Genomic DNA, 24,678 nt, shown 5'->3' with positions numbered 1-24,678 from the left:
TAACAGCAAGGTTTCCAAAAGGGTAATTCAAATAAACATTGAGAAGCTTCCAGGAATTTTTAATTGAATCAGAACTGATAAAAATTAATTAGCTACATCTGTCCTCATGACAGTCCTGATGTGGGAACAATAAACAAATGAAAACTCTGCCAACAGAAATTGGCAGTGATAAAGACTTACTGCATCCCTCTCTCAAATGTAAATCCCCACTGCAAAGACATTACAGAAAATGATGTTACAATGAGATGGATGATAAGTGACCTGATGTGACTGGAAACAGACCAATGCATCTAGGAACATCTAGCTTTTTAAAAAGCAATAATGGGTAAAACTGAGAATTAACAATGCCCCCTTGATTGAACAAAGTCTTAAAGGCATCATGCTTCACAGAGTGAACAATACATTGTCAGCACATTTAACTCGTGAAGGAAGACTTGTGTTTATGCACTTCTGTTATACAGATAACAGAAGAAGTGTAAGGGTGGAGAATTATAAGGATGGAAAATGATTTATAGCTGATCATGAACAAAGAAAATTATACAACCATACTTTCTGCTGTCCTGTCCAATTTATGATTTTAATCCTTAAGATGTCCCTCAGCGCTCGCAGGGAATTCTACTGTAATCTCTTTTTCACCTTAAAATGCATGAGTGTATTTGCACTTAGGACCTATGCTTGGTTTCATGCATAGCTTTCATAGACTTGAGGTTTTTTTTTTTTTAAACAATTTATTAATAGGACTCTCACATTTTGTGTTGCCTATGCTAGTCAAATCTCTATATTCCTCTACTTTCCCAATAATTATTATTGCTTTCTTTTATTCCTCTGGTGTCTTCTCCTTTCATCTCTTTGTTTGAAGGTTTGGGTATATTATTTTACTAAAAAGGAAATGAAAACAATCAAAAGAGAATTTCTACCTCCTCCTGCAACTATATTCAGCAACCTACATCTGTATACATATAAGGTTGGGTCTCCTTCTATTAAATTAAATAAATGTTTCTCATTTATCTAAAACCACATAACCCACAGGGAACATAACTTCTACTTAATGCCTGGTCTACAGGCATTAGGTAGAATCCCATGAAAAGCCAATAAATCTGCCTAATTGTGGAATGCAGTATTAGGAAACCCATTTTGCCCTTGCAACTGAGCTACAATCCCCATTCCACCTCTACTAGTACCAGAGGTAATATTTTAGGATCTCTGTCTATTCATTCCTTGTCTTATTTTTCAGAACAGAAAAAATTTAGTGTTGTTTGTGAGTCCCTCAAAGACCTCAACAGAGATCTCTTAATTAAATATTTGTTGAAAGACTGAATAAGTGAAATGTGTCCTTTAATGTTTGTTTACATTTACCTAATCTACAAAGTAACCTTAATTTTTAAATTTCCTGATTTTTACTTCTTTACCATAATTATGATATTTTTCTTATCCCATTAATAGTAATGTATGCCAAAGCCTATGACTCTGTGGCTCACAATAAACTGTGGACAATTCTGAAAGAGATGGGAATACCAGACCACCTGATCTGCCTCTTGAGAAATCTGTATGCAGGTCAGGAAGCAACAGTTAGAACTGGACATGGAACAACAGACTGGTTCCAAATAGGAAAAGGAGTACATCAAGGCTGTATATTGTCACCCTGTTTATTTAACTTATATGCAGAGTACATCATGAGAAACGCTGGACTGGAAGAAACAAGCTGGAATCAAGATTGCCAGGAGAAATATCAATAACCTCAGATATGCAGATGACACCACCCTTATGGCAGAAAGTGAAGAGGAACTAAAGAGCCTCTTGATGAAAGTGAAAGTGGAGAGTGAAAAAGTTGGCTTAAAGCTCAACATTCAGAAAATGAAGATCATGGCATCCGGTCCCATCACTTCATGGGAAATAGATGGGAAACAGTGGAAACAGTGTCAGACTTTATTTTTCTGGGCTCCAAAATCACTGCAGATGGTGACTGCAGCCATGAAATTAAAAGACACTTACTCCTTGGAAGGAAAGTTATGACTAACCTAGATAGCATATTCAAAAGCAGAGACATTACTTTGCCAACAAAGGTTCGTCTAGTCAAGGCTATGGTTTTTCCTGTGGTCATATATGGATGTGAGAGTTGGACTGTGAAGAAGGCTGAGTACCGAAGAATTGATGCTTTTGAACTGTGGTGTTGGAGAAGACTCTTGAGAGTCCCTTGGACTGCAAGGAGATCCAACCAGTCCATTCTGAAGGAGATCAGCCCTGGGATTTCTTTGGAAGGAATGATGCTAAAGCTGAAACTCCAGTACTTTGGTCACCTCATGCGAAGAGTTGACTCATTGGAAAAGACTCTGCTAATGAGTGATGTTGAGCATCTTTTCATGTGTTTGTTAGCCATCTGTATGTCTTCTTTGGAGAAATGTCTATTTAGTTCTTTGGCCCATTTTTTGATTGGGTCATTTATTTTTCTGGAGTTGAGCTGTAGGAGTTGCTTGTATATTTTTGAGATTAGTTGTTTGTCAGTTGCTTCATTTGCTATTATTTTCTCCCATTCTGAAGGCTGCCTTTTCACCTTGCTAATAGTTTCCTTTGTTGTGCAGAAGCTTTTAAGTTTAATTAGGTCCCATTTGATTATTTTTGTTTTATTTCCAATATTCTGGGAGGTGGGTCATAGAGGATCCTGCTGTGATGTATGTCAGAGTGTGTTTTGCCTATGTTCTCCTCAAAACCACTATGAGGACCATTTCATGCCAGTCAGAATGGCTGTGATCCAAAAGTCTACAAGCAATAAATGCTGGAGAGAGTGTGGAGAAAAGGGAACTCTCTTACACTGCTGGTGGGAATGCAAACTAGTACAGCCACTATGGAGAACAGTGTGGAGATTCCTTAAAAAACTGGAAATAAAACTACCTTATGATCCAGCAATTCCACTGCTGGGCATACACACTGAGGAAACCAGAAGGGAAAGAGACACATGTACCCCAATGTTCATCGCAGCACTGTTTATAATAGCCAGGACATGGAAGAAACCTAGATGCCCATCAGCAGACGAATGGATAAGAAAGCTATGGTACATATACACAATGGAGTATTACTCAGCCATTAAAAAGAATACATTTGAATCAGTTCTAATGAGGTGGATGAAACTGGAGCCTATTATACAGAGTGAAGTAAGCCAGAAAGAAAAACACCAATACAGTATACTAACACATATATATGGAATTTAGAAAGATGGTAACAATAACCCTGTGTACGAGACAGCAAAAGAGACACTGATGTATAGAACAGTCTTAAGGACTCTGTGGGAGAGGGAGAGGGTGGGAAGATTTGGGAGAATGGCATTGAAGCATGTATAATATCATGTATGAAACGAGTCGCCAGTCCAGGTTTGATACACGATACTGGATGCTTGGGGCTGGTGCACTGGGATGACCAGAGGGATGGTATGGGGAGGGAGGAGGGAGGAGGGTTCAGGATGGGGAACACATGTATACCTGTGGCGGATTCATTTCGATATTTGGCAAAACTAACACAATATTGTAAAGTTTAAAAATAAAATTTAAAAAAAAAAAAAAAGGAAAAGACTCTGATGCTGGGAAGGATGGGGGCAGGAGGAAAAGGGGATGACAGAGGATGAGATGGCTAGATGACATCACTGACTCGATGGACGTGAGTCTCAGTGAACTCCAGGAGTTGGTGATGGACAGGGAGGCCTGGCATGCTGCAATTCATGGGGTCGCAAAGAGTCGGACACGACTGAGCGACTGATCTGATCTGATCTGATCTGATGGATATAGGAATCTGTTTCAAGTAAGTGATGCTCAAAGACTCAGTTTAGTTGAGAAAATAACTTAAATGGCTTACAGTAAAATGGTAAATTATGGATGACTCTACAGAAGTGAGTTTTCACCCTCTCCCTACTACTTCAATTTACAGCTTGATTGAAGTCCTTAATTTTCTCCATATACCACAATGAACAAATTTCACAATTTGCGCTCCAATACACTACTTCCCTGATCTGGGGCTTCCCTGATAGCTCAGTTAGTAAAGAGTCCACCTGCAATGCAGGAGACCCTGGTTTGATTCCTGGGTTGGGAAGATCTGGGAAGATCCCCTGGAGAAGGGATAGGCTACCCACTCCAGTATTTTGGGGCTTCTCTTGTGGCTCAGCTGGTAAAGAATCCACCTGCAATGCAGAAGACCTGGATTCAATCGCTGGGTTGGGAAGATCCCTTGGAGAAGTGAAAGGTTACCCATACCCACTCCAGTATTCTGGCCTGGAGAATTCCATGGACTGTATACTCCATGGGGTCAATAAAAGTCAGACACAACTTAGTGACTTTCACTTCACACTACTTCCAACCAAGTCAACTGCAAACAGCTCAGCTCAATTTTATCTCCCTTTAGGAATAAAGATGCACTTTAATTTCCCATGCTTATAGGAGTTTCAAACTGAAAAGAATAAATTAGATTAATGTTCTCTATATTGTTGATTTCATGAAAATATTTTAGAAAGAGTTTTGGGTAAGTGGGGAAAATAGGAAAGAACTTCCATGGATTCTCCACTTTCTACCAGAGCAAATCTGTATTTGCTTTCGTTATTCATTGATTTTTCTCATACATTTGTTTAAGATATTCTTCTGCTAAAACTTGTCTAAGTCTCCTTAATAGTTCTAAATGATTAAATAAAATATTATTGTTGAATATAGGAAAAAAGCATATAGACAATTTGTTACCCAAGGATCTATGTTAAAGAAAGAAATGGTACACTTCTTCATAAGAAAAACTAAATAAAAGGCAAGTGATTAATTATACAATTATAGGGGGGAAAAAGAATGAGTAATAAATGACAGAAGAATAAGAAAAAGTTGCAAAAGCACATATTCATCCCTATTATCATTACCCTACTCCCATTAAGCATTTAGGAAATGAGCTTAACCAGATTTAGGAATCTTTAAAAATTCTGCAATTCATAGATGGAGAGATGAATTTAAAATCAAGTTATAACTCATTTTGCTTAGTGAATAAATAGTATCCTCATTATTTTCAGGCCTTTAAGAATTTCCACTTTAATATTATGGAGAATAATTTAATTTACATAAATGTAAAACTAAAAACAGAACTACCTTATGACCCAGCAATTCCACTCCTGGGTATATATCTCAAAAATACAAAAACACTAATTTGAAAAGATATACACACCCCAATGTTCATGGCAGCATTATTTACAATTGCTGCTGCTGCTGCTGCTAAGTCACTTCAGTCGTGTCTGACTCTGTACGACCCCATAAACAGCAGCTCACTCGGCTCCTCTGTCCTTGGGATTCTCCAGGCAAGAATAGATATAACCTAAATGTCCATAAACAGATGAACAGATAAAGAAGATGTGGTGTATATGTGTGTGTGTGTATATATATATACACGAATTCTTTACCAGCTGAGCTACCAGGAAATTCCATTATGGAATATTACTCAGTCATAAGAAGAATGAAATTTTGCAGTTTGCAACAACATGGATGACCATGGAGAGTATTATGCTTAGTGAAATAAGTCAGACAGAGAAGGACAAACACTGTATGATATCACTAACATGTAGAATCTAAAACATACAATGAACTAATGAATATAACAAAAACAAAAACAGACTCACAGATATAGAGAAGAAACTAGTGGTTACCAGTGAGGAGAGGAAAGGGGCAGGGTCAATATAGTGGTAAGGGATTAAGAGGCACAAACTGTTTTGTATAAAATAAGTTACTAGGATATATTGCATAATATAGGGGGTCTGGCCAAAATTTTATAATAACTGTAAATGGAATATAACCTTCAAAAATTGTGAATCATTATATTGTATACCTGAACTTACATAATATAGTTATATAATAGAGTTACATAATCAGATCAGATCAGTCACTCAGTCCTGTCCGACTCTTTGCGACCCCATGAATTGCAGCACACCAGGCCTCCCTGTCCATCACCAACTCCCGGAGTTCACTGAGACTCACGTCCATCGAGTCAGTGATGCCATACAGCCATTTCCTTCCAAAGAAATCCCAGGGCTGATCTCTTTCAGAATGGACTGGTTGGATCTCCTTGCAGTCCAAGGGACTCTCAAGAGTCTTCTCCAACACCACAGTTCAAAAGCATCAGTTCTTCGGCGCTCAGCCTTCTTCACAGTCCAACTCTCACATCCATACATGACCACAGGAAAAGCCATAGCCTTGACTAGACAAACCTTTGTTGGCAAAGTAATGTCTCTGCTTTTGAATATGCCATCTAGGTTGGTCATAACTTTCCTCCCAAAGAGTAAGCGTCTTTTAATTTCATGGCTGCAGTCACCATCTGTAGTGATTTTGGAGCCCAGAAAAATAAAGTCTGACACTGTTTCCACTGTTTCCCCAGCTATCTGCCATGAAGTGGTGGGACTGGATGCCATGATCTTCGTTTTCTGAATGTTGAGCTTTAAACCAACTTTTTCACTCTCCATTTTCACTTTCATCAAGAGGCTTTTTAGTTCCTCTTCACTTTCTGCCATAAGGGTGGTGTCATCTGCATATCTGAGGTTATTGTATTTCTCCCGGCAATCTTGATTCCAGTTTGTGTTTCTTCCAGTCCACCGTTTCTCATGATGTACTCTGCATATAAGTTAAATAAACAGGGTGACAATATACAGCCTTGACGTACTCCTTTTCCTATTTGGAACCAGTCTGTTGTTCCATGTCCAGTTCTAACTGTTGCTTCCTGACCTGCACACAAATTTCTCAAGAGGCAGATCAGGTGGTCTGGTATTCCCATCTCTTTCAGGATTTTCCACAGTTTATTGTGATCCACACAGTCAAAGGCTTTGGCATAGTCAATAAAGCAGAAATAGATGTTTTTCTGGAACTCTCTTGCTTTTTCCATGATCCAGCGGATGTTGGCAATTTGATCTCTGGCTCCTCTGCCTTTTCTAAAACCAGGTTGAACATCTGGAAGTTCACGGTTCACATATTGCTGAAGCCTGGCTTGGAAAATTTTGAGCATTACTTTACTAGCGTGTGAGATGAGTTCAATTGTGTGGTAGTTTGAGCATTCTTTGGAATTGCCTTTCTTTGGGATTGGAATGAAAACTGACCTTCTCCAGTCCTGTGGCCACTGCTGAGTTTTCCAAATTTGCTGGCATACTGAGTGCAGCACTTTCACAGCATCATCTTTCGGGATTTGGAATAGTTCAACTGGAATTCCATCACCTCCACTAGCTTTGTTCGTAGTGATGCTTTCTAAGGCCCACTTGACTTCACATTCCAGGATGTCTGGCTCTAGGTCAGTGATCACACCATCGTGATTATCTGGGTCGTGAAGATCTTTTTTGTACAGTTCTTCTGTGTATTCTTGCCATCTCTTCTTAATATCTTCTGCTTCTGTTAGGTCCATACCATTTCTGTCCTTTATCGAGCTCATCTTTGCATGAAATGTTCCTTTGGTATCTCTGATTTTCTTGAAGAGATCCCTAGTCTTTCCCATTCTGTTGTTTTCCTCTATTTCTTTGCATTGATCACTGAAGAAGGCTTTCTTATCTCTTCTTGCTATTCTTTGGAACTCTGCATTCAGATGTTTATATCTTTCCTTTTCTTCTTTGCTTTTCACTTCTCTTCTTTTCCCAGCTATTTGTAAGGCCTCCCCAGACAGCCATTTTGCTTTTTTGCATTTCTTTTCTATGGAATGGTTTTGATCCCTGTCTCCTGTACGTCACGAACCTCATTCCATAGTTCATCAGGCACTCTATCTATCAGATCTAGGCCCTTAAATCTATTTCTCACTTCCACTGTATAATCATAAGGGATTTGGTTTAGGTCATACCTGAATGATCTAGTGGTTTTCCCTACTTTCTTCAACTTAAGTCTGAATTTGGCAATAAGGAGTTCATGATCTGAGCCACAGTCAGCTCCTGGTCTTGTTTATGCTGATTGTATACAGCTTCTCCATCTTTGGCTGCAAAGAACATAATCAATCTGATTTCAGTGTTGACCATCTGGTGATGTCCATGTATAGAGTCTTCTGTTGTGTTGTTGGAAGAGGGTGTTTGTTATGACCAGTGCATTTTCTTGGCAAAACTCTATTAGTCTTTGCCCTGCTTCATTCTGTATTCCAAGGCCAAATTTGCCTGTTACGCCAGGTGTTTCTTGACTTCCTACTTTTGCATTCCAGTCCCCTATATTGGAAAGGACATCTTTTTTGGGTGTTAGTTTTAAAAGGTCTTGTAGGTTTTCATAGAACCGTTCAACTTCAGCTTCTTCAGCATTACTGGTTGGGGCATAGACTTGGATTACTGTGATATTGAATGGTTTGCCTTGGACATGAACAGAGATTATTCTGTCGTTTTTGAGATTGCATCCAAGTACTGCATTTCGGACTCTTTTGTTGACCGTGATGGCTACTCCATTTCTTCTGAGGGATTCCTGCCTGCAGTAGTAGATATAATGGTCATCTGAGTTAAATTCACCCATTCCAGTCCATTTCAGTTCGCTGATTCCTAGAATGTCGACATTCACTCTTGCCATCTCTTGTTTGACCACTTCCAATTTGCCTTAATTCATGGACCTGACATTCCAGGTTCCTATGCAATATTGCTCCTTACAGCATTGGACCTTGCTTCTATCACCATAATAGAACTTACATAATCCAGTGTAGCTCAGTAAAAATAAGTAAATAAGTAAAGTAAGGAATGAGATATGTTCATGCAAAAACCTGTATATGAATGTTTATATCAGCTTTTATTTTATTTCTAAAACTTGGAAGTGACCAAGATATCCTTCAATAAGTGAGTGGATAAACAGGTACATTTGTACAATGGAATTTTATGCAGCGATTTTAAAAATGAGCTATCAAACCAGGAAAAGACATGGAAGAAACTTAAATGCATATTGGTAAAAGGCCAAACCATAGAGATAGCAAAAGATCAATGGTCCCCAGGAGTTTGGGGTGGGGAGGAAAGGATGAATGGATGGAGCATAGGGGATTTTTAGCACAGTGAATATACTCTGTGTGGTATTATAATGGCAGATATATGTCATTATATATTTGTCAAAGCTATAGACTGTACAACACAAAGAGAAAGTGTGAACTGAAGACTTTAAATAATAATAATGTGTCAGTACTGGTCCTCAATTGTTAACAAACTTTAATGCAAGAAGTGGAAATGGGAGGAGAGGAGGGGAGATGCAAATAGGAACTCTGCACTTTCTGCCCAATTTTTCTGAAAACCAAAACTGTTCAGAAGTAAATAAAGTCTATTTTTAAGGTCCATAAAAATGAGAAGAGAAAATAAAAGTACACTAGTGAAGTAATTTTACCTTACAAAACAGCACTAGAAGCCTATATATACCATGATTTCTAACAGCAAGAATTTTGAAGAGAGCTCAACCAGCATTTCAACTGAAGCTTTGCTATTTACCACCTGTTTCACCTTGGAGAAAAAGTTTTAAGCACTCAAAAACTAAGTTCCATCATTTACAAGAAAAAGATGATATTTGTACCTATTTCTCTCCTGTTTTATCTCAACATGAAATATTAAAATAACCCAATAATGTCCTTTTATTTGTTCTTTTGGAAATAAAAACAGTATCATGTTATGAGATGGTTCAGTTTGAATCATTGTTTTAAATTACTACCTTCTGCATACTCAAGTTCTATAGTAAGAAAGCTTATTATTTACATTATTATTAATATGTATAATTAAGAAGTCTTGCTCATTTTCAAGCCTTAAAGAGGTGGTGAATTTATAGCAATAAGGCTCCAAACTGAGCTTCATTATGTAGATGCAGTTCTCATCCAGATAAGGGCAACTTAGAGACATGATAATATTATTGAATATTTCATGTTAAAATACATTACCAGCATTTAATAGAAGAGAAATTTGCTTCTGTTGTTCATTTAAGAAGTATGAGAAGCCTTTTAAGCACTTACATGTTTCACTGGGCACTTATATTACTGTGCAATCTGTTGCTATTTGTAAAATATTTATTTCACATCACTTCGGTTTGTTGATTCAGGTTTTATTTCCATGGAGAACTACAGAGAAGCTTTTCAAACACTCTAAAACTACCTTAAATCCCCCTTATCTGTGGAATACTTAAATTGTGTTAGTCTGGTGCAGGGAATTATTTCTCAGAAACCATGCTGGAAGAATTCTGAAGCGATACAAAAATCATAAGCCAGTGTGGTCTGAGAAAGGCTGGTAGAGCTGTTGATACACAGAGTAGGGCTTTGCCCTCAGAGAACATGGAAAGATTCTGCTCTCAGTGTCCTGCTGATTCACTGTTTGACCTCTCTCAAGGACTCTTCCTCACTAGTTGTTGAAAATGAGCAAAAGCTGTCAGTATCTTCTACATTCTTTAATGACAAATTATAAATCAATAACCTTATCTTATGATACAAATCTGAAACAGAAATGTTGCTAAGAAATACAAAGCATTATCATTATTTACGCAAAATGTGATAAAAACCTGAATGTATTAACTTGAAGAATTATGAGTCGTGCCTAGAGGGCTGGCACAATGCAAGGTGTCATTTGTTCTGAGATAAATTTACTTTCCATTTCTAAGATTCAAATGAGAGAAAGAACTTGAATATTTCACCCACAAACACACAACTCTACAATGCATCCAGGGATTTTGGAGTTGAATTTAATTCACATTCAAATAAAGTTCAGTTTTTGCACATTTTTGCTTTGTTTTGTCCATGAAAGGCCCAGCTGCTTGCCCAGCTGCCTATCAGTCATTCCAGATCATAGCTTTATTTGTGTGATTCTGTACTCCTGCTATTTCCTTTGGAACTAAAAATTGTAAACGTATATTTTCTTTGTTTTAAGGTCATACGAAAAGCTTCTGACTCTATGAACATGAAGATTATAAAGAAGACATTATTTAGAGATTCTTATACAAACATAAGGCACTTATAAGAATTCACCCTGATTGAGTTTTATGGCTTCCTTAGCTGTTGAATGACCAATCATCTCAAGATAAAGAACTCAGCTTGGGCTCAAATACTAGATTTCTGTCATTTCCATTTCACACTCAAGTCTCCATTGAATAACTTCAAGTTAAAAAACAAAATATGTCACAAAAGAATGTCAAGTTTCCAAGACCCATAACATTTGTCAGAATGAACAAAAGAACTGTGAGCTGTGGATAAGTGGAACAACAGATCAGGATCAGAAGAGCTTTCTCTGACTCCAAATGATGCTAAGACCTTGGGAAACTATCTGGACATCCATTTACACGTAACAGTTAAGGAAAATAGGCTAGATGAATGATTTGCAAATTGAATTCCAGAACATCTGGGTTCTGTGAGGGTATTTGAAAGGAAGGCTTAGGCAGAAAAAATGGAGAAAGAAAAGTTCAGATGGGTAGGATTTTTGCTCCCCTTTTCATTAGAATCACTCTGCACTAATCTTTCTTTGGTTTAATAAAAATGTTTTCTATACATGCATTAAATAACTGGGTTATTTCTATAGTCTTTTTTATATCTAAGACTCGAACCAGAAAAAAATTGATGAATTTCAGGCAAATCCTGATCAATATGTTCCTCAAACAGGTTACATCAAAGGGTTGCTCGTCCTTTGGTTTGTTTGTTATTATTATGGTATTATGTACTTAATGTACAAATTTCAGCATGTCCACACAGTGAAATACATTCTGGAAATCCAAACCAACTGACAAAGACAATGTAAAACTACATTAAAATTTCCCTAAAGAAATTACTGATATATAATTTTGCATACTGAATAAAAAATATAATTTTACATGGAAATAATATTTACATAAAACATATGCACACCATAAATTTTTGGACATCATTAAGTACTCTACTTTGCTCTTATTATGAACCATATTGCTACTACCATTTCAGTGGTCCTCTTTCCTTACTGCCCACATTTAGATAATCTTAATGTATATTCATAATGATTATAACAAATCCAAAATTATAGTATGAAATGTTGACTGCACATATTTTTAATACATTTTTGTCTTAGGGACAAACTTGACAAATCTAAATATTAAATTAATATTCCTTAGATCATAAACTACAAGCTCTGTACAAGCAGTTAATGATAAAGGTGAAATCAGGAGTTTAAATAATCAGATATCAAGAGAAATACAACGTGAAAAAATAGTAGGAATTATGAAGCAGTGGAAGTGTTTAAGTAAAGCAGGTCTCCAAACATCATATGTAAGTATCAGCTCAATTTGATGATAGACTTAAAGGTAAAAGCAAAACTACACAATCTTTAGGGACTTCCCTATAGCTCAGATAGCAGAGAATTTGCCTGCAATGTAAGAGACCCAGGTTTGACCCCTGGGTCAAGAAGATCCCTTAGAGAAGGAAACGGAAACCCACTCCAGCATTCTTGCCTGGGGAATCCCATGGACAGAGAAGCTTGGTGGTCCATGGGGTCACAGAGTCGGACACAACTAATAACAGACACACACACACAATTTCAAGAAGAAAATACTTTTAAAAAATCTTTGTAAAATTCTGTTAGACTTATGCTTAGATAGGACACAAACTAAGGAGTCTTAAAAATAAATAAATAAAAATCTATCAGAAGTAAAAATCTTCTGTTTTCTCTTTTCATGCTAAAAAACATGTCACAATAGGCAATAAACTATAAGAAAGTAATTACAAAATGCATTATTAAAGGACTTAATCCACAAAATGTAAAGAACTCGTATAACTCAATAATATATGAAAACCAACGGTACAGTCTAAAAAAAAACAAAAGATTAGAACAGACACTTCATCAGACAAGAGATGAAGATGATGAACAGGAACATGAAAAGATGTTTAATATTATTAGCCATTGGGGAAATGCAAATTAAACCACAGTGAGATACTACTATATACAACTACTAGAATGGCTAAAAATTTTTTTAAGAAAAGTACAATATAAAATTCTAACAAGGAAACTCTCAAACATTGCCTGGTGAGAGTGCAAAATGGTACTACTTTGGAAACCAGGTTGACAGTTTCCAAAGATTGGTATTTTCAATGGAGACAGCTGTTTAGCCCTCCAGGCATTGAGGTCTGTATACTGTGGACAGTATTGACAGTTTGACAGGTTGACAGTTTGACAGTTTCTTATAAGATTACAATCATATCTACAGGTTGACAGTTTCTTATAAGATTACAATCATATCTACCATGTGACCCAATAATTCATAGAGTAACTACCCAAGAGAAATGGAAACTTGTGTCAAACAAAGGCCTATACACATATTCTTCACTCACAATTGCACCAAACTGGAAACAACCCAAACTTCCATCAGCAGATGAATGGATAATTAAATTGTGACAGATTCATACCATGAAAACTTTACAGCAATACAAAGCAACAACAGTGATGAATCTCAAAAGCATTATGCTGCCTGAAAGAAAGCAAGCTACACACTGTATGATTCTACTTATTGGACATATGGAATAGGGAAAGCAGTGATTTCCAAGGGTGGGATGACTGGGAGCAACGAAAGAAGTAAGACTGAATCCAAAGGGGCATCACACTTCGGAGTGACGGAAATCTTCCTATTTTAATTAAGGTGTTGCTTCCACATGTATACATTCACCAGAACTCATCCAACTTTGACCTGAAAAGAATGCTGTTTCATTCATTTCTAAAATGAACAAGCATATCTTTTCAAAAAACAGATCTACTCTATCTGTGGTTCAACAATAGAGAGCTATTTTTTTCAAGTCATTAGAAAAATATATGCATAGACAGAAAATTCATGGACTCTTTCAGTTTATTCAGAGCTTTTTCAGCATCACTTAAGAGAACCATGTGTGATCTGAACTTCCTTGAAAAATCCTATGTGAAATTAAAATAAGAAAAATAAAAATGAAAATAGAAATAAAAATAGAAATACTAGTAAGGAAGAAATTTAGAAACCATAAAACAATAAGTGCTGTGGCATATCGTGCATATTACAAGAGCAGTGGGGCTTTGCTGCTGCTGCTGCTGCTAAGTCGCTTCAGTCATTAAGATGGTAGCCCACCAGGCTCCCCCATCCCTGGGATTCGCCAGGCAAGAACACTGGAGTGGATTGCCATTTCCTTCTCCAATGCATGAAAGTGAAAAGTCAAAGTGAAGTCACTCAGTTGTGTCCAACTCTTAGAGACCCCATGGGCTACAGCCCACCAGGCTCCTCCGTTCATGGGATTTTCCAGGCAAGAGTACTGGAGTGGGCTGCCAGTGCCTTCTCCAGTGGGGTTTTAGGTAGCACAAATTCTTAGGATCTCTATCTTGATTAACTCCAGAGTGCCTCTCATGTCATACTCCCCTTCCTGTGGCCTTTCGTGGCTGCTGAAAATGGAAGAGCATCTTATGGGATTTACTACTCTTCTTTCCCCTCAATTCTTAAGGAATTGCCAACAGGGCCCTCCTAGTCAGACCACAGTAAGAGTAAGCCATCGAGATTAATTTGATTAGGGGGTGATAAATTTGGGAGGGCTACTCTATGAATGTATTTGCGTGTTCCTCTACTGGTTGATTTTGGGGGGCACAGATAATATAGTTTGCTCCATTAAATAACTGCTGATACAGTGTTTTGAGAAGTCCAAGGAATGACAGGATTGGGCAAAGCACAATGAAAATCTTACAAAGAACCTTCTATTCTTTCCTTACAGTGATAGATGCTCAGCCGTGCCCAACTCTTTGCGACCCCAAGGATTGAAGCCCACCCAGTTCCTCTGTCCATGGAATTCTCCAGGCAAGAATTCTGGAGTGGGTAGCTGTTCCCTTCTCTAGGAGATTTTCTCAACCCAGGGATCAAACCCAGGTCTCCCTCATGGCAGGCATATTCTTTATTGTCTGAGTCACTAGGGAGGCCCTTTCCTGACAGTATACAGACCTAAATGCCTGGAGGGCTAAACAGCTGTCTCCACTGAAAATACCAAGGAAAAAAGGCGCACAGCTCTTCAGTTCCCCTGACATATGCTCACACATGAACAACGATACCATACTTTGGGGGAGGGATCATATGGACAATTTGATATTGGTCATGAAAACACAGACTTCCCAAATGATTCAGAAAAAAGGGGAATGTTTATCCCAGAAGATATGAATCAAGATCAGTCTGAAACTGCAAGATCATCACACCAGTGTGTAACCACAAAAAAGAAAAAAAAAAAAAAAAAAAGTGGTAATTCCTAAAGTTTGGATTTCATGTATATAGTCAACTATTTGCCTTGAGTTTTGTTTTTGTTTTTGTTTTTTCCCCGAAGCTTTAGGTGAATCATTTTGCATTCATTCCACATTCTTCTCCTACATATGGGTTTTCTAACCTTGGGTCTGATCACAAGATTATATGGAAATACTACTACACAGAGGTCAGGAGATCTAAGTCCTTATTACCTCCGCAATCTGACCAAATCAATTAACTGCAATGACACTCAAGTTTCTTTTTAAAAGGTTTTTTAAATGTTAAAAGATATCATTCTATTGGATGACAAATGAACAGGAATAAAATGTAGTTTTCTGAGCCATTTATGTCATGACGCTGAATTTAAATTACATTAATAAAATCTTAAAATTTTAATAGTCTTTAATTTTTCAAAGTACTTCCACGTACCTCATTTTTCATCCACAAAATTACTGTTTAAAATTTTGTCTTTGGTTTTATATACATTAATCAATGTAGCATCAGTGAAAACTAAATATTTATCACATGTAAGTATATACATATAAATATACTTTGCTCATATATTTATCAATGTAATTAATGAGTTACATTAATTACTACTGAATAGGTTAGAGTAGAATAAGGGTATCCTATATGTTGTCAATATAGTATGATCTAGATGATTCCTGATTTTTCTGAGCAACTGTAATTGTATTAATATCTCTGCTTTGGAAGAATATTTAGTCAGAGTCACCTACATATATAGAAAACAATTTTCTGTTGCATTGGACAGGGAATCAGCTTGTCCTCCAAAGAAAACTGGTTGAGAGACATCTTCAATCACATTTACTGATGCCATATTAGCAAATTATAACACTAAATTCCATAAAATATCTAGCTTTTATGAAGAGAAATTAGGGCTTCCCCAGTGGTTCAGTAGTAAAGAATTCATCTGCAATTCAGGAGACGCAGAAGACTAGAATTCAATCCCTGGGTCAGGAAGATCTTCTGGAGAAGGGCACAGCAGTCCACTCCAATATTCTTGCCTGGAGAATTCCATGCACAGACGAACCTGGTGGGTTACAGAATTCTAGAAGAGTTCAGCTGCACAAGACTGAAGGGACTGAGCCCCCATGCAGAAAGAGAAACTATATCTTAAAGAAAGAATGATTCCTTTCCTCTAAAACAAGAGTATGGAGTGGTGGCTGTGCGGCACGGGAGCTAGCTCATGTCCAGAGCAAGGAACGGCAGCCATGAGGAGCTACCGCACGTCCAAGGTCAGGAGCAGCGGCCAAAAGGAGATACCCCACACCCAAGGTCACGAGAGGCGGCCATGAGGAGCTACTGCACATCCAAGGTCAGGAGCAGCGGCCAAGAGGAGCTACCCCACAGCCAAGGTCATGAGCGGCGGCCTTGCTTTTCTGGAGCAGCCGTGAAGAGATACCCCACATCTAAGGTAAGAGAAACCCAAGTAAGACAGGAGGCACTGAGAGAGGGCATCAGAGGGCAGACAGACTGAAATCACAATCACAGACAACTAGCCAATCTGATCACAAGGACCACAGCCTTGTCTAACTCAATGAAACTAAGCCATGCCATGTGGGGCCACCCAAGACGGAAAGGTCGTGGTGGAGAGTTATGACAGAATGTAGTCCACTGGAGAAGGCAACGGCAAACCACTTCAGTATTGGTGCCTTGAGAACCCCATGAACAGTATGAAAAGGCAAAATGATAGGACACTGAAAGATGAACTCTCCAGGTCGGTAGGTGCCCAATTTGCTGATGGAGATCAGTGAAGAAATAAATCCAGAAAGAATGAAGGGATGGAGCCAAAGCAAAAAGAACACCCAGTTGTGGATGTAACTGGTGATAGAAGCAAGGTCCAATGCTGTAAAGAGCAATACTGCATAGGAACCTGGAATGTCAAATTGGAAGTGGTCAAACAGGAGATGGCAAGAGTGAACGTTGACATACTAGGAATCAGCGAACTAAAATGGAATGGAATGGGTGAATTTAACTCAGATGACCATTATATCTATACTGTGGGCAGGAATCCCTTAGAAGAAATGGAGTAGCCATCATAGTCAACAAAAGAGTCTGAAAGGCAGTACTTGGATGCAATCTCAAAAACAACAGAACGATCTCTGTTCGTTTCCAAGGCAAACCATTCAATATCACGGTAATCCAAGTCTATGTCCCAACCAGTAACGCTGAAGAAGCAGAAATTGAACAGTTCTATGAAGACCTACAAGACCTTTTAGAACTAACACCCAAAAAAGATGTCCTCTTCAGTATAGGGGATTGGAATGCAAAAGGAGGAAGTCAAGAAACACTTGGAGGAACAGGCAAACTTGGCCTTGGAGTACAGAATGAAGCAGGACAAAGGCTAATATAGTTCTGCCAAGAGAACACACTAGTCATAGCAAACACCCTCTTCCAAAAACACAGGAGAAGATTCCACACATGAACATCACCAGATGGTTGACACCGAAATCAGACTGATTATATTCTTTGCAGCCAAAGATGGAGAAACTCTATACAGTCAGCAAAAACAATACCAGGAGCAGACTGTGGCTCAGATCATGAACTCCATATTGTCAAATTCAGACTGAAATTGAAGAAAGTGGAGAAAACCACTATAGCATTCACACATGACCTAAATCAAATCTTATACAGTAGAAGTGAGAAATAGATTTAAGGGATTTGATCTGATAGAGTGCCTGATGAACTATGGATGGAGGTTCATGACACTGTACAGGAGACAGGTATCAAGACGATCCCAAAGAAAAAGAAATGCAAAAACGGCAAAATGGCTGTCTGAGGAGGCCTAACAAATAGCTTTGAAAAGAAGAGAAGTGAAAAGCAAAGGAGAAAAGGAAAGATATAAGCATCTGAATGTAGAGTTCCAAAGCATAGCAAGGAGAGACAAGAAAGCCTTCCTTAGCGATCAATGCAAAGAAATAGAGGAAACAACAGAATGGCAAGACTAGAGATCTCTTCAAGAAAATTAGAGATACCAAGGGAAAATTCCATGCAAAGATGAGCTCGATAAAGGACAGAAATGATATGGACCTAACAGAAGCAGAAGATATTAAGAAGAGGTGGCAAGAACACAAGGAAGAACTGTACAAAAAAGGTCTTCATGACCCAGATAATACGATGGTGTGATCACTGACCTAGAGCCAGACATCCTGGAATGTGAAGTCAAGTGGGCCTTAGGAAGCATCACTATGAACAAAGCTACTGGAGTTGATGGAATTCCAGTTGAGCTATTTCAAATCCTGAAAGATGATGCTGTGAAAGTGCTGCACTCAATATGCCAGCAAATTTGGAAAACTCAACAGTGGACACAGGACTGGAAAAGGTCAGTTTTCTTTCCAGTCCCAAAGAATGGCAATGGCAAAGAATGCTCAAACTACTGCATAATTGCACTCATCTCACACGCTAGTAAAGTAATGCTCAAAATTCTCCAAGCCAAGCTTCAGCAATATGTGAACCATGAAATTCCAGATGTTCAAGCTGGTTTTAGAAAGGGCAGAGGAACCAGAGATCAAATTGCCAACATCCCCTGGATCACTGAAAAAGCAAGGGAGTTCGAGAAAAACATCTATTTCTGCTTTGACAAAGCCTTTGACTGCATGGATCACAATAAACTGTGGAAAATTCTGAAAGAGATGGGCATACCAGACCACCTGACCTGCCTCTTGAGAAACCTGTATGCAGGTCAGGAAGCAACAGTTAGAACTGGATGTGGAACAACAGACTGGTTCCAATCAGGAAAAAGGATACCTCAAGGCTGTATATTGTCACCCTGCTTATTTAACTTATATGCAGAGTACATCATGAGAAACGCTGGGCTGGAAGAAGCACAAGCTGGAATCAAGATTGGTGGGAGAAATATCAATAACTTCAGATATGCAGATGACACCATCCTTATGGCAGAAACTGAAGAGGAACTCAAAAGCCTCTTGATGAAAGTGAAAGAGGAGAGTGAAAAAGTTGGCTTAAAGCTCAACATTCAGAAAATGAAGATCATGGCTCCGATCCCATCACTTCATGGGAAATAGATGGGGAAATGGTGGTTGACTTTATTTTTTTGGGCTCCAAAGTCACTGCAGATGGTGATTGCAGCCATGAAATTAAAAGATACTTACTCCTTGGAAGGAAAGTTATGATCAACCTAGACAGCATATTAAAAAGCAGAGACATTACATTGTCAACAAAGGCCCATCTAGTCAAGGCTATGGTTTTTCCTGTGGTCATGTATGGATGTGAGAGGTGGACTGTGAAGAAAGCTGAGCGCCGAAGAATTGATGCTTTTGAACTGTGGTGTTGGAGAAGACTCTTGAGAGTCCCTTGGATTGCAAGGAGATCCAACCAGTCCATTCTGAAGGAGATCAGTCCTGGGATTTCTGTGGAAGGAATGATGCTAAAGCTGAAACTCCAGTACTTTGGCCACCTCACGCGAAGAGTTGACTCATTGGAAAAGACCCTGATGCTGAGAGGGATTGGGGGCAGGAGGAGAAGGGAACGACAGAGGATGAGATAGCTGGATGGCATCACTGACTCGATGGACATGCATTGGGTGGACTCCAGGTGTTGGTGATAGACAGGGAGACCTGGCCTGCTGCAGCTCATGGCATCGCTAAGAGTCGCACTCGACTGAGTGACTGAACTGAACTGATCATTTTAAATGAATGTTTCAACTGAGAATTGTTATTTCAGTGGAAGTCTCATTTGCCATTTTTGACATAATACATTTCACATACATTTAGGTCTCTGTGGTTCAGACTGCAATCCCTAATATCTACTCAAAAGTCAACCCAGCACCATCTAAGAGGGAGTTTTACCTACTTTTATTTGATAAAATGACTATTACAATTAAATTTTTCACATTAATGAGAATGGTTAAGCTCAAGATTAGTGTTCAGAGATTTGCCAATTCATTATGGGGCAGTTTCATGGGGTGGAACTATTCTGGCAATACATAAGGGTAGGTTACATGTGATTTGTAAAAAAAAAAAAAAAAAGAAAAAATACCTTGTTGCAGAGTTGGTCAGTTGATCTGTTATACCTTTTGAGGATGCAACTCTGAGTTTAAAAAGGCAACAATAGCAAAAAGAATTAATTAATTCAGTATGTGAGCATAAAGAAACCTTCATTTCCACAAAAAGAGTATTCCTAAAAAAGAGAAAACTTGACTAGTTTCTAAAATCACCTTTGCTTCCTGAATGTAAGCATACTCTTCCTTAAGAAACTAAAAAGACCAAAAATAAAGATTCCATATTGTCTGCTTTAATACCAATTTTCCAAAACTTTAGGTGCAGTGCTAGCAATTATGTGGGATTTTCCTCATTCTTAGCACCAGCGATGAAAGTAAGAACAGAAAAGAAAAATAAAAATTGCATATATATTCCTCTGCGGCCAAATTTAACAAGTCTTGAAATTGCTAGAAAATGAGATTTCATTCAAGAGGAAGAGATGGCATTTAAAACACCAAACCATCAAGTTCAAAGTGCTTATCCCAGCAATGCAAACTGACAGCATATGCACAGACATAATCAAATGGGAAATAATAATAGTACATCTCAATAGACCGCCCAGCACAAAAAGTCAACGGTCCAAGGGATATGTCAAGAATAATTTCTTCACATGTATTGCACCCATGCTGTGCTCCGTCACAGAGTGATTTCATCAATGGAGAGTATATGAAGCTCTCAGGCAACAAGACTCGATCTTTATTCATACCCAGCTTCTTTACGTGGGAAGAAGAAATCAGGCTACCTTCTTAAAACAAGCGGCTCTTTGCTTGGAGTTAGCAGTGAAGGCTTTTTCTAAAAACCATATTTCTGTGTATGCATAGGAATCAAGAGGGAAGGAAAAGGAGCTCTTTTCCAAAAGTGAGGAGAGACAAAAGTATGTAGTGGGAGAAGATTTGATCCTTTTACAGATGAAAACTCTATCATTTGGAAGTTATTTCAAATATAATCATTAGATGCAAATTAGATAACTAGCATGACATCTGCACCGGTTGCTGCTGCTGCTGCTAAGTCGCTTCAGTCGTGTCCGACTCTGTGCGACCCCATAGACGGCAGCCCACCAGGCTCCCCAGTCCCTGGGATTCTCCAGGCAAGAACACTGGAGTGGGTTGCCATTTCTTTCTCCAATGCATGAAAGTGAAAAGTCCAAGTGAAGTCGCTCAGTCGTGTCCAACTCCCAGCGACCCCATGGACTGCAGCCTACCAGGCTCCTCTGTCTGGTTACATACCTCTAATTTTGGAGACCCCTAGTAGCTAGCCCAGAACACCACGTCAGCAGCCAAAACAACCCTCAATAAAAGCTATAGAAATTCAAATGCTATCTGGACATTTCTTGAAGGCCTATATTTTTTAGAATTCTCCCCCAAAATATTTATTACCAATAGCCAAAGAAAAGATTTCTAATTATAAATATGCTGTGCTTAGTCGCTCAGTCATGTCCGACTCTTTGTGATCCCATGGAGTGTAGCCTGCCAGGCTCCACTGTCCATGGGAATTCTCCAGGCAAGAATACTGGAGTGGGTTGCCATGCTCTCCTCCAGGGGACATCTTCCCAAGGGAATGAACTCACATCTCCTGCAATTGCAGGCAGATTCTTTATCATCTTAGCCACCAGAGAGGCCCAAGAATACTGGATATATATGCATACATATAGATATAGATATACACACATTTCTAATTACACATACATACAGGTTACATTATATATACATATGTAATACATAACTATGTGCTTGTGTACATGCTCAGTCGCTTCAGTCATGTCTGACTCTTTGCAATGCTGTAGACTATGGCCCACCAGGCTCCTCTGTCCATAAGATTCTTCAGGCAAGAATACTAGAGTGGGTTCCCACGCCCTCCTCCAGGGGATCTTCCTCACCCAGGGATCAAACCTGCGTCTCCTGCATCTCCTGCATTGGCAGGTGGGTGCTTTACCACTAGAACCACCTGGGAAGCCCAATTATATAACAGCATAATATATTAATTATAAAATAATATTATATAATAATTATATATACATATAGCTTAAATTTGGGCTTCCCTGGTGGCTCAGATGGTAAAGATTCTTCCCACAATGCAGCAGACCCAGGTTTGATCCCTGGGTCAGGAAGATTCCATAGAGAAGGGAATGGCTACCTACTCCAGTATTTTTGCCTGGGGAATCCCATGGACAAGGAGCTTCATGGACTATACAGTCCATGGTGTCACAAAGAGTCGGATAAGACAGAGTGACTACCACACATAGTTTATATACGTATACATTTCTAATGGAATACACACATATATGTCTATGTTGTTTTTAAGATCTACAAGTTGTCTCTTAATGGAGCTAATTAGGCGACTACAGAAAAAATTAGGCTCTTATAACATGGTGAGCTTTCAGAGTTTTTATTTATTTATTTTTTTTATCATGGAGATAATTTTATTTCAGGGCCTACAAAGTTGCCCTAATATCCCTACCCACAACTAATACAATTATGTAAAGTTTAAAAAAAAAAAAAAACTTTCAGAATTTGCCTCCAAAATAGTGTGAATGTGTCAGAGTTTTTAGAAAGCGCCATTGCCCATGGAACATGTCCCCTCCCATACAGGTTTATTGATAATGGATCTTTTAATAGAGGACAATGCCTTTGATTTTATAAGATAATTTCTTTCAAATAGCATCTATGGAATGGAATGTTTTGATTTGAACTTTTCCCATATAATATAAAAATCTGTAACTAACACTTCTTCAGTGCAGGTCCTCACAGTGGGAGAAGAGCCCTGGGATGGAAGACGCCTCCACCGAGTGCAAGCATGAAAGACAAACCCGGGTGCCAAGAGGTGAGATTAAGAATGTTGAGACACACCCAGCTTTCCCTAAGAAGGTACTGAATTGCTGAAAAAATCATCTTTAAGGGCAAATCATAAGCTCTCTAAATGAAAATGATTAAAAGGGTTAAATCTAACTCCATGGAAAACAAACAAGCCAAAGAATGTAATTGGACATTTCCAACCATGAGTCAGACTAGATATGGGGCTTCTATGACCACTATTGTCGTTTCCAAGCACGTGAGGGGTTTTCTCTCCTTACTGTTGTTATATAAAATTGTTAAGGAGGGCCTATTATTTGTCCTTATCCATTTGTCTGAAACCTGAAAATTTAGCCCCTCATAAAATCCCACTAGTAACTTTCCATAAGATATCAAAGCAAGGACAATATTTACACATCCTGGAGATTGATCCTTATTCTTCACTGCCAGGGTTACTGAGTAATTGATCTACTTAGTATCAACCATTCTTCAAGATCTTCTATATCTGTTACCTCATTTGCATATTATACTAGAAAATATCCCCATTCTAAAATGAAGTGGATAAAATTTAACATTAGTAACTTGAATCCACATGGCTAGTGGGAAGACTGGAACCACAAATCAGATTCCAAAAATCCACACTCACTGTATGATGTGACATTCATAGAGTGTATAGGGATCAGTACAATGCACTCCCCACAAAACAGGCACTGAAAGAAACAATACTGATAATCAAGTACAATCAACTTGTTCTATGAACACCATTATATCTATATAATTTACTTCTGAGCATAGTTTTGAAACATATCTAATTCATATCAATTTAATAATATTCCTTGTGCAATATATATATATATATATATATATATATATATATGCATATAAGGAAACTTACAGAATAATTAACTTGTCTAAGGTCATACAAAGTAAATGGTAGAGCCAGTTTTCAAACCTGGGCAATATGATTCCAGTCTCAAGAATCTTACCAGTAGCTTGCACTGCCCTTTATAGAACAAAAGCATGTTCCGAGTTTAATGCTATGAAATTAAAAGATGCTTACTCCTTGGAAGGAAAGTTATGACCAACCTAGACAGCATATTAAAAAGCAGAGACATTACTTTGCCAACAAAGGTCCATCTAGTCAAGGCTATGGTTTTTCCAGTGGTCATGTATGGATGTGAGAGTTGGACTGTGAAGAAAGCTGAGCACTGAAAAATTGATGCTTTTGAACTATGGTGTTGGAGAAGACTCTTGAGAGTCCCTTGGACTGCAAGGAGATCCAACCAGTCCATCCTAAAGGAGATCAGTCCTGGGTGTTCATTGAAAGGACTGATGCCGAAGCTGAAACGCCAATACTTTGGATACCTAATGTGAAGAAATGACTCATTGGAAAAGATCCTGATGCTGGGAGGGATTGGGAGCAGGAGGAGAAGGGGCCATCAGAGGATGAGATGGCTGGATGGCATCACCAACTCGATGGACATGAGTCTGGGTAAACTCTGGGAGTTGGTGATGGACAGGGAGGCCTGGCGTGCTGCGATTCATGGGGTCACAAAGAGTCAGACACGACTGAGTGACTGAACTGAACTGAACTGATAATCCACTAATTCAATAGGCTTTGATCTAAGTGCTTGAGATGAAGCTAGAATCAAAACATATCAAGGTCCCTGACCTCAGAGAGACTGTATTCTAGTGGAGAAATCAGGAAACAGG

At 38.5% G+C, this 24,678-nt stretch overlaps 1 protein-coding gene across 1 annotated transcript in view; it reads right to left on the bottom strand.

Annotated features, from left to right (window-relative positions):
* The window catches only part of KCNC2 (potassium voltage-gated channel subfamily C member 2), a 250,345-nt gene that overhangs the window by 82,456 nt on the left and 143,211 nt on the right, over nucleotides 1–24,678 (bottom strand). The window lies entirely within an intron of this gene.

Source organism: Bubalus kerabau, chromosome 1 (genome assembly GCF_029407905.1).
Source record: "Bubalus kerabau isolate K-KA32 ecotype Philippines breed swamp buffalo chromosome 1, PCC_UOA_SB_1v2, whole genome shotgun sequence".
In the NCBI taxonomy this organism is placed as follows: domain Eukaryota; kingdom Metazoa; phylum Chordata; class Mammalia; order Artiodactyla; family Bovidae; genus Bubalus; species Bubalus kerabau.
This window is presented reverse-complemented; position numbering and strand designations above follow the sequence as displayed.